The sequence below is a fragment of the Micrasema longulum genome, unplaced genomic scaffold (genome assembly GCF_059751315.1).
Source record: "Micrasema longulum isolate JH-2025_06_02 unplaced genomic scaffold, ASM5975131v1 h1tg003312l, whole genome shotgun sequence".
In the NCBI taxonomy this organism is placed as follows: domain Eukaryota; kingdom Metazoa; phylum Arthropoda; class Insecta; order Trichoptera; family Brachycentridae; genus Micrasema; species Micrasema longulum.
Window position 1 is genome coordinate 38,957 of NW_028280389.1, and position 17,736 is coordinate 56,692.

The window sequence follows — 17,736 nt, forward strand, 5'->3', positions numbered from 1 at the left end:
AATAAAACATAATTATTATTTTTTTTACACCGGTAAACTAAATTTTAAAGCGAAGTTATCCAAAATGTTGAAAACTGAAAAGGGTTTTATAAACTAAAAATATAAAACATAACACGGTCTAACTTTTAAGCATACATAAATACGATCGAAGATTTATTGACTAGATTCCTTCGCGTCGGTCGCCTGTAGTACTTTGGTCTTGAATATGCTCAATGAGTAACGGAATATATCAACATCGCCATATTTATGTTTATAAAAGGCATTTGTGTCGCGCACACTAATAAAATAATAAAAAATAAACAGCTCGTACAGAGCGACACTCTGATTCAGACCAAAATCACTAGAAGAACCTAGCATCAACCTAGTCAAGACCTACCAACTAGCCTATTTACCGCAAAATATGAAAACCCATTTCACATATACATACATACATACGAAAACAATGTCTTCTGGACAATGTTCGGCATTTTCGGTCCTTTTATTTGGCAGCCAAATACATTTGCTTTGCCACGAACACGTAGCTGTAGTAACTGGCCGCCTTGTAACGGCCCGTGCTTTTGACGTTTCAATAAATAATATTAAGGAATGACTTATTATGTACAACAGTGTTTTTCAACGTGTGGGTTGCGACCTAAGTAAGGCAAACGAAGTAAAAAAATAATTAAATTAACTACCTGGTAAAAAGAAGAAGTATGAAAATTGTAAAATTGTTTTCAGGCGTTGCCTAGTAGGTGAATGGTTCAGCCGGATGAATTTCACCCACATGAAAAAGATTTCAGCTCTTTTACTTCAAAAGTCAACAGATAGAAGAGTTGAGGAAATGTGGAGGTTCAAACATAGGCAGAATGGTGAACGTTACACAGTGTGTGAAGTGGGCACTTAAACCAGCCTATGGCAGGTCATACGCCCTGTAAATGCCTAGACTTCCATATTCCCTTCTCAAAAATGTTTTCCCTCGCTGAGGAAATCCAGCCACTCTGCAAGCATTTGGACATACTCAAAACATTGTGGAATAAACTTGCTTATGGATGTAGCTGCCTAGAACGGTATAAGTTTATTGATAGGCCAACCCTAACGCTGCTTTTTTTACACAAAAAGTATTTTTCATATTTATTTATTCATATTTTTTCTCTTAATAACTATAATTAATAATAAAATTAATGTGACCTCACTGTGGTTACCCGTGCTGAGTACACATAACAATAGACTTTAAAAAAATATATTTTTACATTTTAGAATAAACAAAGAAGACTAACTTAATAAACAGAGATACTTAACAAAGTGTTCAGACAGTTTTACTAAGTATTTATGTTTATAATTCATTTATTTGCATCTATATTATTTTTATTACAAAACGCATAATGAAAGAACAAAAACCTAACATAAGCTATACACTTGTGGAGCAGTTGATTCAATGTTGGTTTGGGCGAACAAGACAATCCATTTTACGTCTACCTAGCTCCACTATCCATTTTTTATAGCCTTTTTGAACATTTTCTCGTTACTTATTGTTGTAATATATAGTGGAAGTTGAATAATACTCAAAATCCCTTTGCCCGAAAGTGGTATTAGTTTGATATATACAGGCACCTTTGATTTTTGATCTTCAGAATTCTGTCTTCAACTATTGACTGTTGTCTGGGGATACTCCGTCTATGCTTTGATACCAAATCAAAATGTAATATCATATTTTCGTTTAGTGATTTTTTTCACATCTCTGCAGTGCAGTATCGTATTTTAAATCGCTCAAGTTACCAATCTTTACATTTTACGTGGTACTGTACAAATACTTACGAATGAAAGCAGAGCTCCTGGCGGTATCTTGTTGAGCATTTCCACCGGTTTCGCGAGGAACATAATTAACAGTAATAATTGGGCTGAAGTCCACATCATTTTTGGATTAAACACTCTGAAAATTAAATATCGCATTTTTATTTTTATTTCAATTCCGAAAATATATGTTATTTCCCTGTGAACAGGTGTCTCGGGGAAGATTGAATTAAAATGACGGAAAAGATAAAAAAATACTGTCTGAAAACTAAAATCTATTTAAATTTATTTCAACAGAGAGGGAAAACATTTTTGAGAAGGGAATATGGAAGTCTAGGCATTTATAGGGCTTATGACCTTATGAAAATCTATCATTGGCCTGTTTCAGTTGTCACTTAACACAACATTAATATTTTTACTTTTGCCTAACCTTCCACATTTTAACATTTTCAATGCTGCAATAATCATTTCTCTGTCTGCACCCAGTGGTGCATATGGCAGTACATTGGTATTCCAAAACCAGTAACAGAATCAGTCTTATTCCACTGAAGATAAGATATCTTACGCTTCAAGTGCCAGTCTAGAACTAATATTTTACTTTAATTCCAAGGAATCGAACTTGGAACCACAAGCATGGTAGACGGCCGCACCAACTACAGACCAACTAGAGGCATACTTATTTCAACTCAATTACTGTTTCAGGATTTTTACCTGAGAGTTCTCCAGAGTTCAGATTCTATTTCACACTCACGTAATTGTATTATTTAATTAATTGTATATCTTCATCCGCCCGGACACAGACAAATAGCGCATATTATATTTCTCGGATAGTCGAGATGCGTACTGAATTCTGAAAACATGAATTGAATATTAATTATAATTATTACCTTGATTTATTTGATCGATCTTTTCATTTCTATTAGATTTGACTGTAATACGGGTTTTTCTCAATTAAAAACGTTGCTTATAATTATGTACTTTAAATTCGATAAAAAATAATAGCGATAGAATTTTAATAAATCAGCAGATATAATTTAAAAACTCACCCTTATTAGCCCCCTTAGTTAGACCATGTGCATTGTAATAAAGCAATAAATATTTTTCATATAATAGAATATTCTCTTAAAGTACACCGCTAACACACGTTTCCATCATTTGTCTCATTCTGTTCCATTGCAATATTGCGTATTGTATCTTTTTCAACTTATTTTTAAATGTACCTACACTTAAGATAATATTTAGTTTTATATAAATTATCCATACACTGTATAACGTTCACCAGTCTGAAGATGCCCATTAGAGGGTGAAAGCGCTAATTGGTCAAAATAAATAAGTGGAAGTGTACCAAGTATTTTAAATATAAGTTATTAAATCATTCCTACTATTGTTTAGATTTGATAATTCACAAAAGTGCTATTATCTCAGTTTCATTTTTATGTGGCTGGCTGCTTTCTGCATAACTACGTTCAGTTAAGGGTTCTAGCATTTTCTTTATAATTGTTTAGAGTGAGGAAATATATATCGATTTCAGAAAAAAAGTTATAATTATGTAGGATTCTGGGAAAAGATGCATTCTTATTGTTATTTGTGCTTAAAATACCAACATGAAACTATTGTTGCAGCCGAGTTGTACGTTGACGGATACGAACTTTAATTTTCCCAAGCAGTTGTGGGCAATGTTGTTTGTTTTATTTTCAAGTTGTTATTAACCTTTTTTAAAGGAATACGGTATCGGCGATTCTTCTAGATTTCAAGACATCGACTTTGAATCAATTTAATGAATTATTGTTTTAATTTCATTTTTTCATTTTATTTCATTTTTTTGCACCACAACAGGCTAGGAGGCCCAATTACAGTGGTGAATTACATTACAGAACAACCAGGCTTGAGAAAAATCACATTTTAATTTTTGTGTTCTCATAATAATAATAATAATAATGTTTGGATAATTTATAAAGCGCCATTTTTGTGAAAATCACCTCAAGGGCGCTGTACAGTATATAAATATCCCAGCACGTCTTGCAGCTACAGAGCGCATGGACGGTTGGGATTCTTGTTCCTCGTCTCCAATTATGATATATTACAATTATGATATATAGGAGCTATATATCAGCACGTCTTGCAGCTACAGAGCGCATGGACAGTAAGAAATCTAGCCCCTGTGTACATTTTTATTTTTAAACATTTTATTTAACAATGAAGTTTAGAGTTTAAGTGATATTTTAAAAACGAAATAAAAAGCAAATTGACAAAATTGCAAACTCACCGGGAATCGAACCCGGAACCTTCCGTGCGTGAGTCAAGCGTCTTGACCACTACACCACGGAGGCCGCCTCTTTGAATCTGGCTGTGGTCCCGTGGCTAGTGTTGCGGACTCACGAATCAGGGGTCCGAGGTTCGAATCGCACTCTACCCCAACATAATTCCCATTTTATAATAGTGAGTTATTTACAACGCGTTAAAAACGCCCCCAAAATCTAAATATTTGGGTAATTCACAAAAACACAAATATTAAAAATAAAAAAAACAAACCAGGAAAACGTAATAACTAGTACACGCTACGGCGCTCGATTTCTTTTTGCCGATTTTACACTTGAGAGTAGTTGCTAAATACAAATCAAATAATTGCAAAATAATTTAATAAATGATTTTGATAAAATTATCAAAAAAAAATCTTAGTTAAGTTTCACTCTATTTAATTTGACCAACGAGCGCTTTCGCCTAAGTAGGCATCTTCAGGACTGATAATTTTTTTACATTTTCAACTTTTACGCTATTTCTTATAAGGTAGGAGATAAGAATATCAAATAAGTAAGTTTTATTGATAATTTTATCAAAATCATTAACTATCGAGTTTTATCAAGAAATATCTACAAAAAACATCGATATGAATAAAATGAACGTCAATCCGCCATATTTTCCGTGTCATGTGGATTTGGACGATAGGTGTGAAATGAGCCAAAGAGTTGACTTGGATGTTGGTTCTTACCCGTTTTAATGATTTGTAGAACAATTATGACATAAATATGAAGAGTTTACACTCGTCTGGTGCTGAATATGGCTAGAAGATAACTGAACACTATAAATCCTTATATGTACTATTCATAGATAAATATAATACGTATATAAGAATATTATATACGTCGAAGAATTTTATTACTTCGCCCAGTTGAAAATATCCGCAAAAACAATTATACGATGCCTTGACCCTTTGTACCCCCAAGTTATTTCACTATTAATAATTAATTGTTTTCTTGATTGCTTACATTGTTTCAGAGGCTTGTTCCTCTTTTAAGGTGGATTCCCCATCTGTAATTTTCCCGTTCCGGAGGTTTTCCACGATGACGAGTCCCTTGAGGTTGATAATGTAGTGCAATATGAGGGAGTCTGATGGTGTCCATTCTTTGGTCATGACCCTACCAGTCCCTCCTTCGCTGCCTTCTCCATCTTACGATGTTTTCTGCTTCACATATCTTATTCTGGTGTTCTTCGCGATGCGATAGGTTCTCGTCATGATTTAATGGTATTATCAACCCTTTTTTTTAATACATCTGGATTTAACCAAGTCTCATCGAGGTAGTATATCTTACGGTCTTCCCTACGGTATCTCTCGGTAGCTCTTAAATAATCTACGCCAAAAAATTAGGTCTTCCCGCTCAGTCTATAAACTGTCGCGTTTCGATTACAATAGCCTCCGTGGTGTAGTGGTGTAGCTTGACTCACGCACGGAAGGTTCCGGGTTCGATTCCCGGTGAGAACACAACAATTAAAAATGTGATTTTTCTCAAGCCTGGGTGCTCTGTGATGTAATTCACCACTGTAATTAGGCCTCCTGGCCTGTTGTGGTGCAAAAAAATAAGAAGAAAAAAAAGAAAAATGAAAACATTGGAAACCCAATTCTTTGATTACCTTATGGAAAGTGCTACGCTTGAAATTTGGTAAAGAATTGTCGCTATTGACCGCCTGCAAAACTTTTTATAGGATATTTTTTTCCAAATAAAAAGAAAGAACTTTCGATCTAATTGTATTTTTATCGAAATCGTCGATTGTCGAGAATATGCTCAATCGCCTTCCTTTTTTATTTGGCGATTTAACTTCACCGGTTCTTGAATATCGTAACAAAGTTCGTTTTACGGAATGCACCCCAATACTAGTCTGCTCAGAACTTGTGTGAATGGCACAAGTTTGCGAGATATCAGATATTTTTTTATAAATATATATCAATAATTATAGTGCGAGGATGTTTGTATCACCTATAAAAATTAATAATATTAATCAACACCAACATTCCGTTATTTTATATAGTACAGTATCTATATAATTAATTTATGAAAATGCATCATTGTTACGATTCGAATGCTTATCTGTCCTCTTTTGTTCTTTACAATTGGTGATAGCGAATTAGAACATATCGGTTGAACATCCATTTTATCTCAGGGTCTGAATGGGTTAATATCTTGTAAAGCAGGCGCTACGCGAGGCAGTTGACGAATTACTGAAGTATTACAGATGCCGCGCCGTAGCCACGAGTACCGCGGGTTAGGTTTAAAATCAATATTTCAAAAACGGATGTAATGTGTAACACTTCATGCCTTGATGCTCAAAATCCCCTGACTCTGTCAAACCAAGTTATCGAAAAGGTCAAGAGTTTCAAATACCTGGAAGTATATCTTACGGAAAATGGCAGCTTTCAAAAAGAACTGGGAGTGCGGTTAGGAATAGCACGCGCCGCATTCAGTAGTATGAAGGCTATCTGAATATCGGATATTTATTTAATGAAAACCAAATGCTGCCTATATAACGCCTGCATAACACCTATTTTCCTCTACGTATGCGAATCGTGGCACCTCACTAGGGAAGTAATAAGAGAACAGACAGACGCAGCATACTCCGGTGACAACTGTCATCAAGCGGAGGCGATACGCTTGGCTTGACCATGTACTGTGGATGCCTCCTAAATGCCTTAACCACGCTTGCCTATTTTACAAGGCATCAGGTTCTCGACGTACTGGACGTCAACTGCTGACTGTTCATCGGCAGTTCGTGTCGGAACTACGGAACGCGAACCTGACTTGGGAGGATGCACAGGAGCTGGCAACCGACAGAGATCCTCGAAGGATCTTCGTGGACACCATGTGCTCCATCTAGGGAGCGTAAATGGAATGATGGTGGTTTTAAATTAATACTGTTTTACTCATGTTTTAATTCATGATAAAAAATTAGATCGTATGTATCATATAGGATACATTGCCAAGAAAGGGGTTATAATTAAACATACTAAATTATGTTTTCAATGATTTCAATTTTAAAAATGTATTATTAATTTAATTTATTTTTTATAATGTAAGATTTTTTTCTGAAATTTGTTATGTTTTTCTGTGATTTTTTTAATTATACGTTTATGATTCATATAATTAATTATAGTGCTTTCACACTTATAGATTACGCAGACAGGGTATAGTCTAATTAGGTATCTAAATTTTGTGCTTACGCATCTATATTGTTTTACATGTTTTTTATATTTTAATGCTATGTATTATTTATAATGTATTAGTTTTTTTTTATTAATCAGACCTTCGTTTTTTGTTTAATCTTATTGTTTTGAATAGTAAATCTGTTCGTTGTTGAAAATTATAAATATTTTCTCTAATTTGAATGTATATTTAACGTGGGCATTACATGTACTCGTATCAAATTCTGCCATGTTTAAATGACCTTATTTTCTAGATTTGTATTTTTGATGTACCTATTTTATAGCTTCTCAGGACTAGGGTTGCCATATTTAGCTAGTGTCCCATTGGGACGTTCTGAGATAGGGAGATGCAGCAACTAGAAAGGCAATTTTATAATTAATTTTTGAAAATAATGAAAAAAAACATAGCTTATTTTTCATGTGGTGTTTCCTGCAGAAGAAGTACTTGGTGATCACATTTTTCTGATAATTTTTCTTTTTTGAGCAGTTCTTTTTGATAAAATATTATTAATATTTAAAGCATTAACTTTGTGGTCAAACATTTTACTAAATGTTATAAAATATTTGTAAATAACCACTTACCGACTTTTCTATGTCTACCGGTTTCGAGACGTACCCGTCTCTTTCCGTATTTTACCGATCTTTAAATAAATTCATTTATACCCTCGAAAAAAATGTTTTCTCCTTTACTTGAAAATAAGCTGAAATCGCTGACTTGACTTCTTTATCACTTGTTAATTTTTTTATTTAAAGGTATTTTTTAAAAATTTGGGAATAAATTTTAATCCGATGGAGCCGAATTCGAAATCTGGACTGTAGATAGGGTTATTTAATATTTGGAAGCCACAGCAGTCAATTCAAAATTGCTTTTGTACACAGGCGGGTTGTCCTCGAGTTGCCAGACACCTTTAGTAAATTTTCCTCTCGTTTTCTCCTTCAGAGCTCCTTTAGCGTAGTGTGTTATGGCATGGTGACGCCGTTATCTTTGCAGTCAATCAACAGGATACCCTGAATAAACCAAAAAAGAGTAGCCATGGCCTTATCGGGCAGTTGCGATATCATGAACATCTTGGGTGGCAGTGAGCCCTTTTTATGCCACTGCATGTAATGTTGCAATTCAGGCTCATACTGATCAACCCGCGTTTTATCTCCAGTAATAATCTGATCCAAAACATTATTTTTATTTTCTCTGCAGAAGTTCTAAAAGTCGCGGGAACTGACCTTTGATTTATTCAGTTTAGTAAGAAAATTAATGACTTCTCGAAACTCATTTTTTTCCATACTCGGTGTTATTTCCATATTGAATCACTTATTCGGGCGTAACTTGGAAACCAATTACATATTAATGACAATACTTATTATACAGGGTATTATTTGAACCCTGTCACATTCGAAACCACGATGATCAGTATGGGCAAGAAGACATATTAGAATATTTAAAAAAATATTTAGACCAAAGATTTTTTTTTAAAATAAAATATTAAAAAAAACAAATGGTTGCTTACTTCTGCAGGGGAGAAGTGAAGGAAGCGCGGCGCAGTATCAGACTCCCCCCTCCTCGTTTCACCCCTGCAGAAGTAAGCAACCATTTGCTTTTTTGTTATTTTATTTTTTATAAATTTTATTCGTTCTAAAAATATATTTTAATGTGCCAATATGTCTTCTTGCTCATACTGATCATCGCGCATCTTTTATAGCGACATATCGAGCCATAATTGGCAGAACAACGTAAGCGACACTTTTGGCGAATTGCGTTTTTTTAAGGAAAAGTATTCCATATTGCACCCTACACAAGTGTTAAAAACATCAAAGCTCTACAAAATTCACCTGCCACATTTAAGGATATTTATTTTTATTTATTTTATTTATTAAAGGAAAACAAAAAAATACAATATTTACAAATAAATCAAAATCCAATTATAATTTTCTCAAAAAATATATGTGGTCTTTAGCGTTTAAACTTGTTGGCATATTATTTTTAAGCTCAGCGAAACAACGCAACCGTGTTACGCTAGCTCGCCACCAAAAAATAAATCTGTCAGAGTTATAGGCGAAACAGCGTTACCGCCACTATCTTAAAAGCGGAAGGTATTTAAACAATTTGGCTGTCATTTCAGTATTGGCAGTTACTGAATTATTAAAAAAAATATATATGGAACAAAAATATTTAAAAAACCTTCTAGTGCACAGTTCACTATTTGTCGCTTACGTTGTTCTGCCCATTATGGCTCGATATTCTAATGAGAATCTGTTGAGTTTCTGTCGCAAGATTTATTTATTATTTTATTCATAGCATGGAATAAAAATTATTCACTTGTCAATGCAGGTTTATTAATACAAAGTTAAATCTATTTTTCTATGGTCCATTCGCATTTATCATACCTATGCTGTGTTTGGGGTTTTGCAACTAAGAGCAAAATTTCTGAGGTGCGGATTATTTAGAATAGAGCGATCAGAAATGTGTTTCACCTACCGTACGATACTCATGTAAGGGACATTTATTTTGAAACAAAAATCATGCCTTTTAGCATGCTTTCCTATTTCGAGATAACTGACACTATCATTAATACTACTCTCGACTCAATGCACAGTAACATAAAGCCAGCTTTCATTGGAGACATCCATCGGTACAGTACTCGATCAAAAAACAATATATATATTGGATCTGTGAAGTCTTCGAAGTTTGGTACTAGATCTTTACAATACATAGGTTTCAAGGAATTTAATAAATTGCCACAAAAATTTAAAGTACCTATTTCAAAATATAGAAACAGGACGTGCGAATTGAAGAATTATTTTTTCCAGAAGTACTTTGAATAAATAATGTTAGTTTATAGAGAATGCGCATCTTGAACATATACATTTTAATATTTTACCGTTTTTGCTTGTACATGTAATTTTTAATACTATTCAAATGTTATTTGTGTTTTTTTCTTTTTATATACTTTTTTTGGCTTGTATACATAATTTCAATACGTTTTTGATAAAAAAAAATTTACCTGTATTGGGTGTGCGCATATTTTGTTAATTAAAAAAAATGATTTTATTTTGTACTAGTTCAGTATGTATATATACATACATGTAATTTTTAAACTTTTTCAATTTTCTTTCCCAGATTGCATAATGTAAACATTATTTTGAATTTATTTCCATGCCTAGTATTCTGTTTATTTTGTTATTTTCAAGTATTTTTCATACCCTTTTTAATTTGTAGTATATCAAAATTTTAATTTTTCTGCTTTTGTAAATAATATTATAGTTTAAAATTTAAAAACGTCTCTGAAAAAAATGTTATCTGTATGTCCCTAAATGAGTTTTTTTTTTAAAAAACTCCTTGCGAATATTGTATATAATTATGTATAATATGTTTTCAATATAATTAAAAAAAAATAAAAAAAAATATATAAATAATACGAGTCAAAATATCCTAGGTTTCTTAATTTCAAATATATTTAATTTTCTACGAGAGATCGGACCGCGGAAAATCGAGCAGCGAGCTCTGATCGTCAGCGTCGGTAAACAAAATTATCTTTAATAAATTAAAATTTTCTGCATATTCAACTCAAAATCACCAAAAAGTAGAGTCCCGTGGTTTATCCTCTAAGGTACACATATTGTTCTTGTATTATTTCATAATTTTGTAATAGAACACGTTATGTTTAATGTATTTATGTTCATGTTTATAAAAGGCATTTGTGCCGCGTACACTAATAAAAATAAAAATAAATAAGGATATCGAATAAGAAAATTTTATTGATAATTTCATCAAAATAATTCACTATAAAGTTTTATCAAGAAATATCTAAGAAAAAACATCAATATTTTTAATTATAATAAACGTCAATCCGCCGTATTTTACCGTGCCGTGTAGATTTGGACAATAAGTGTGAAATGGGCCAAATATTTGACTTAGATGTTGGTTCTTACCCGTTTTAACGATTTGTAAAACAATAATGTAATAAATATGAAGATTTTACACTCATCTGGTGCTAAATACGGCTAGAAGATAACTTAACACTATAGATCCTTGAATATACTGTTCGAAGAAAAATAAATTACGTATTTTATATTCGTAGAAGGATTTTAATGCCTCGCACTGTAAAAAAAATCCATAATAACAATAATACGGTGCCGTGACCCTTTGCACCCCCAAGTTATTTCTCTATAACAATTTATAATTGTTTTTTTGATTGGTTACATAAGCCTTAGTAGATTTAAATAAGCGGTAAACTAAAAAAACTGTTCCCATACATTTTATTTAACCCAGTGTTTTTCAACCTGCGGGTCGCGAATCCTTTCGAGAGGGGTCGGGGAGGGGGGTGGGACGCATGCTACGTTTATCCTCATAAGGGATCGCGTATTCAAAAAGGTTGAAAAACACCGTTGGAATACGTAACTATTTTTTGTTGTATTTTAGTTTTAGTTCCTATAGTAAATAAGATACTATATATCCTTCTAGGACATATTTATAAGCAATATTTTCATTGGATATTTATTTTGCCCACTTCTACAAAAACGCAACAATGGGCAATTATTATGGATTTTTTTTAGGACTCAAAAATTAATTAAAAAAATCACAAGACAATCGGTACTATTTTTATTAAAATCTATAAGGGAGATATGAGGAATCAAAGCCTAGTTATTTGAATAAAGATAACAACACACTATCCGTGACGTCATCAAGTATGACGTCATCATGAGTTAGGGAAATGGAGTGACATCGGTGAGTTCCAAACTTCAAACCTTCTTAAAAATTTTATTTTTTATTTTTTTTAAATAAGAAAATATTATGTTGTGAGCGAGGAAAGAAAAGCTTGGTGATTAAATTCTACCCTCGGAGCGGGGTCGTTTTGATACACCATGATCTTATGTGTTTGTTTTGAAGATTTTCCAATTATAAATTACTTACAAAAAAATGACACTGAGGTATTAGCAAATTAAGAAAAGGTGTGTCTTTGACGGGCATTTAAGTCGCATCTCAAGAAATAACGAAGTAAATTGAAATAATATACTTTAATTCCATATAAAGTGAAATTATTCTTTCAAATTATTGTAAACCAAAAAAGGGAATTTTATTTTAAACGCACAAATAATAATTTAAATATAAATCAAGTTAAAAATTTAAGCCGGCCTCGTAATGGTTTTTCAGTCAGTTTTTGGTAGTCAGTGTATTTGTCTACCACGCAAGAGATCTTGGGTTCGATTCCCAACATGGTTGACACGAAATATTTATTTTAAAAAAAGGTGTTTTAACACCAGAATATTTCCTAGTCCCTGGACTGGTACCTGAAGCGTAAGACTGATCATCTTACCTTCATGTAAGTAAAATGATCCAGATTTACTGCTATTGGTGAGCCAATGCAGTACCCTATGCACTATTAGGTGCGGTAAGGGAATGATGATATAGTACAGTATAGTAATAGATAATATAAGTAAAACATCCTTAAAAGTATTTTAGCCAGTATTTCCAGAACGGAAGGAAATTTTTTTCTAACTAAGCGATAGTAAAATGTAGGAACTGGAAATTTACTCTCAACATACTCGCACAGGATTTTAGAATATAAATAAAAAATATTATGACTCAAATGAACGAGTCTTAATAAAATTTCAAAATAATTTACTCCTAAAATATTTTCATTTTAAAATTTGCGGAATAAATGTGAGGTTTCGTCCTCGAACGGTGATTTATCTAGTAAATCAGATAATTCTGACGAAATGCTTGTAGAAAATATACACTTCACTTGTACTTCTTGTGATTTCTTGACTAACACTGTTGAAAATGGCCAGTATTAATTTCCGTAAGTATATTTACCGTCTTCGTAAGAAACAGATTAACAGATACAAGAAGTGCTTTACTGAAATAAAAGTTCAAGATTCCAAGTCAGTTCTTAAAATAAATGTTTTGAAAGCTGTGAAAGATGATATTTTCACCATACTTAAAAAGGACATAATAACCTCTCTTTCTAATCCGATAATAATGTCAGCTAATGAACAAATTCTAATACACAATATATTTATTAACTGATAATTATTTGATCAGAAAGCATGGTGTACTATTTATCAATTATTCAAGAAATATTTAATAAATTTATTATTTTTAAAAAACTATAATATTTTAAAATTTGAAATATAAAGTATATAATTTATATTTACTTAACTATTTCATGAGATGTGACTTAAAATCAAAGACACGCCTTTTCTTAATTTGCTAATACCTCAGTATCTTTTTTTGTAAGTAATTTATAATTGGAAAATCTTCAAAACAAACACAAATCATGGTGTATCAAAACGACCCCGCTCCGAGGGTAGACTTTAATCACCAAGTTTTTTTTTTCTATCACACAACAATATTTTCTGATTTAAAAAATAACAATTTCGATTTCCCTTTAATGTTTATATAATTGGTCAGAAGCCCTGTGGATGCCTAGAATTCTATATTCCCTTCTGTAAAATGTTGTTCATATCTGTTGTAATATTTTAATATTATGTTTTACTTATTGGTATAATATACCAAAACCTTGTACCTATACCTTGTAGTTGTCAAAAAAAGGTTGTATTTTGGGTTCTACAATTTAGTGAATAAATTTAAAAAAGCCTTTTATTTATCGTAATTGCAATGTTTTATTAAAATGTCACGTGAAATCTGTTGATAAATTTTAGGTAGCAATAGCTTCCTTGTTTATTTTTTATCGTATATCTTCATCTAATATTTATCATCTGTCGTATTGGAATTTTTCCAATCTTGTCCATATAGTTTTTGAAATCTGTTGATAGTCTTGATGATGTCTCTGTTGAGAAGTTTGTATATATCCTTAGCGTATACGAAGTCAACGTGGTTAAACTTCTTCCACGGCACCATATTCGTAAGCACCTCTTTATTCGTTCCTTTCAACGTCTTCCCCAGTAACACGCATTGCTGAAAAAATTACAAAAATATATTGGAATTTTATAGTTGCCAGTTTTTTAAAAATATTTTCTCACTCGAATCAGACTTAATCTTCTTCAAAATGTGACAATTTGAAATTTTTAATCTTCAACCTGAAGTGTTTTTGGATTATATTGGGATACAATAGGTAAAATTAAGTAATTGCTTTTCATATTTCTTAATTACTGCTCATAGGGATTATTATGGTAATTAATATAAACAATTGGTCTGGGTGTTATAATGTATTTTTTATAACTTCCATATCCTAATATTCCGACCTGCTGACAAGCCTCTAAAATAGAGGCTTATTAGGTCATTGTTTTAAAAAAAGGAAAGAAAATCGATATTTATTTTTTAAAATAAATTAATAACTAGCTGCTATTAAAAACACCAAATAACGATTCTTCTGATTTTCTCTTAAAAACGTAGTATAATAATCACATAAAACGTGTAAAAATTGTTCAATGTTACCCAGATTGATATAATATTATCTACTCAAATTTTAATTAATACTTAAAAACATTTTCATTCAGGTTTGTAGCAGTTGAAATATGATTATTATATTATTTAACGGTCCATCCAGACCATCAAGCTAAGTAAAAAAGTAAAAAAATGTACGTATCTTTACTATGTTTTTTTTAAGTTCTGTAATTTTGAAATTACTCGCCCGTGACGTCACGAGCTATCATCGGTGAGTTCTGCTTCCATTTAAAAGTAGAACCCTGCAGCTGTTAAAATACACCAAATGTTGAAGCAAAGAGCTACCCAGAAACCGAAAATCTATCAATACGTAACAACGCTATAATTGAAAGGTCATTGTTTACAAGAACTTGTGACGTTTCAAAGTGGGTAATTTTTATTAAAACCATTTTTTTTTCATACATTTTCAAGAAACTTCGCCTTACTGCTTAGTAACTTAATTGCTCTATTTTTTACTGCATGTAAGAAAGCATTTTTTATATCCAATTTCTCGTAGCACTGAACATCCTTATTATAGTTAAAAATTGTGTTTTATCAAATTCCATATGATAGCTCTTTTTTTCTTTTTTAATATTACGACGCAAGTCAAAATATAAGCTGATAATGTTTAAAAAAATAAAAATATCCTAAATTATTGATGTTGTGTCTGTTTCAGTAATTCAAAATGAATTCTTATTGCATAGGTACTTTTATAATATTATGTACTTCATATGATTAATATATAGTTTTTAAATATTAGATTTTTATTTTTAAGAATCACTAGTACGAGTACATAATATATTATATAATGTATATCGTACATGTATTTGTTTTTTTTATACAGATTAAACGCAATACACTTAAACGTACAAAGAAATAAACAAATTTACGTTATAAATGAAAAATAAAATATTAGGTAAATATATCAGTTTGCCATTGATGTTTCTGATTGAGTTTTCAATAAAATATCGAAGTCAATCGATTATTGCTAAAATAATAATAGTGTTTTTTCGGTATAGCAATCTTAAAGGAAAATCTATGGCAAACCGATATATGTTTCTTGGTACCTTTGTGAAAATTCTTTGTATATATTCATTCACCCACCTGTTGAAGATCGACGTATGTATTATTGTAAATACTCCCACTTTGTCAGTTTATCTGAGAGAGTTCTTTTATCTTTTTCACGACACGGAATAAATCTCTTTTTTCTAGTGACGAGATATCCCCTTTAATTTCTATTCACCGCTCTTTTTCTGCCCTCTCTTTTACGGTGGTGGCTGCTCGATTACGGAATAATCTTTTTACCCCTCAATGTCAAAATCGCCCCTTTATTGTATTAATTATTAACACGGTTGAAATGCCTCTATTTGAATATTTGATTTTTTCCTTTCCCTTCCAACTTTTTTTTCCTTTCCCTTTTTCCTATTCTTCCAACTGTTACATCCTCCTTGTAGATTTTTTTTCAAGTATAGATTTTACTTTTTAATCAAATTATTTATTCTTTATTTTAATGGAAAATAATTGCAAAATAAATTATGCATTATGTTCATGGCGTTAGCTACTAATTTTCTTTTCATACTGAATGGTTTAAATATGTATATAGAGATTAGAAATTGCTTTAAGGCAATACAACCGTCTTGATATGTTTATAAATTGTAAATGTATAAATGTGCAAATGAATAAAGTTATATTATTTTTTTCAAATAATTAAAGTTTATTTGAAGATAATGATAATACCAGAAAAAAGCTTAAGATCAGACTTTCATTTCGAAAGACGACGAAGTCACAGAATTCAATATTATAAAGGCAGTAAAATAATATTATGAAATGGAAAAACATATTATGACATTGAATAAAACATTTTATGAAGAAAAGAAATCCAAATTTTAACGTAACGTGATTTATGCTTTAAACAATTTAAATATTACTTTTGAGTTTATTTGTGCAAGGCTTATCTTCCCATTAAAAAACAGCTGTTATTTTTAATTAATTATGTTATGTATCTTTTGATATGTATATATTTTGTTGTTTAATATAAATTTTTTGACCAGTCCATTTTTGGTTGGCTGCAAGATATTATTTTAGTAATAAGTCCGTCAAAGTACTTATTCTTTGTACTTGAATATTTTAATAAATATTATTTTGTCTGTAACCTTCCATTTCAAGTGCATTGTCTCTGCCAGGGTAACCGAGGTTTATTGCATATACTTTAAACTGGAGTCGTTATCCTTGCAAACAGTTCCTGTTCCTTGTAATCCCGACGGGTTATTGCACTCTCTTAGCCCTGTTTTCTTTTATACGCAAAGCGACGATACAAGGTTATAAGCTATAATGCACTTTGTGCATGCAATTCGATTTATTATTATTTATTTATTTAACAATTATTACGAACATCGGGAAATTCAGCGTCACATTCTGTAAATACATTTAATAGTTTTTTTTTTCACAAATAATAGTTTTTTTGAATGAATTATTGAATTAAATTGACAAGCTGATCAGAAAGGGAAATTGAATTGCTGAGTAAATTTTTAAGGATGCCTACTTCTTGAAAATTTTCTTCGACAAACGACGTTTTGTTAAGTAGTGTGACATATTTATCTTTATGCGCCTGCACCCAGACAATTTTTGAGATTAAACAGCATTTTCATTATCATATAATTTTAAATACGTTGAAAATATTCACACGTTTCAGAGCCAGACCGCGTAACATCAGAGGAAGATTTTTTCGAGTAAACTTTTTTTTTAAATCCTAAAAATTAGTTTTTAAAGATGGTTTTTTTAAAGAAAAAAATCTTTTGAAAATTGAGAAAACCCTTCATGTCTCGGACTAGGCATTTTCATTAAAACATTTTTGCCAATTAACAAAAGTTGATGTAGGTTTTAGGGGTTTTTATTCTTAGAATGTTCAAGTTCCTCATCGAAAACTATATTTTTTCCACTGCAATTCCTAATCACATGTTGCCAATCCCAGGGAGTGACAATAAATAAATTTGTTTTTTTTTCGCATGTATCGTGTCCCGTCATGTGCGTGACTCCTATCAGCAAAATATGTTATTGAAACAAGCCTTCAGTAACACATAACAACAATCATATTTTGATTTTGACCAGA